Source organism: Penaeus monodon, chromosome 19, assembly GCF_015228065.2.
Source record: "Penaeus monodon isolate SGIC_2016 chromosome 19, NSTDA_Pmon_1, whole genome shotgun sequence".
Lineage (NCBI taxonomy): Eukaryota > Metazoa > Arthropoda > Malacostraca > Decapoda > Penaeidae > Penaeus > Penaeus monodon.
The window spans coordinates 2,535,280-2,535,796 of record NC_051404.1 but is presented as its reverse complement, the minus strand read 5'-3'; the positions used below and the strand labels follow the sequence as shown (position 1 = coordinate 2,535,796).

Genomic DNA, 517 nt, shown 5'->3' with positions numbered 1-517 from the left:
GCCTTCGAACCGAAAACGCTTCCGGCCAAACATAAGAAAAATGTTTGGAGTTTTGGACCAGAACCCACCCGTAAAAGCCGAGTTGGAAGAGAGGGGGAAAAAATCGCGACTTTAAAGATACCCAAGGTTTTGAACCGCAGATTACGTGGTATTACAAACGCAGATAAACGGGAAGCTATAGAGTCATTAAATGCACGATAGCCCATCTGCAGAGTGTTTGAGTGAGTTTGAGTGAGACAACAAAGAAGATTCTTCCTCAGACTCGTTGCCTTCGCTCGATCACGGCTATAAAAAGCGTGCTCTCAAAATGGCTATGTCCTTGTCACCGCTGCTACTTCATGACTCACCCACATGCACCTGGGGGCTACTCACTCTGACTCAACGCTGCCTCAGCTGAAGGCTGGACTCTCCAGCGGTGACGAGGGATGTCTGCGAGGTATTTTTGGAGCGAGAGAAAATCTGCGGCTGGTTTTCTCGGCGTTTGGGATGCGCGGTGAATCTGTTGATTTGATGGACG

At 48.9% G+C, this 517-nt stretch overlaps 1 protein-coding gene across 1 annotated transcript in view; it reads left to right on the top strand.

Annotated features, from left to right (window-relative positions):
- Window positions 1-517, top strand: part of LOC119584971 (microtubule-associated protein futsch-like) — a gene marked incomplete at its 5' end in the record, with an annotated part of 346,977 nt that overhangs the window by 60,856 nt on the left and 285,604 nt on the right.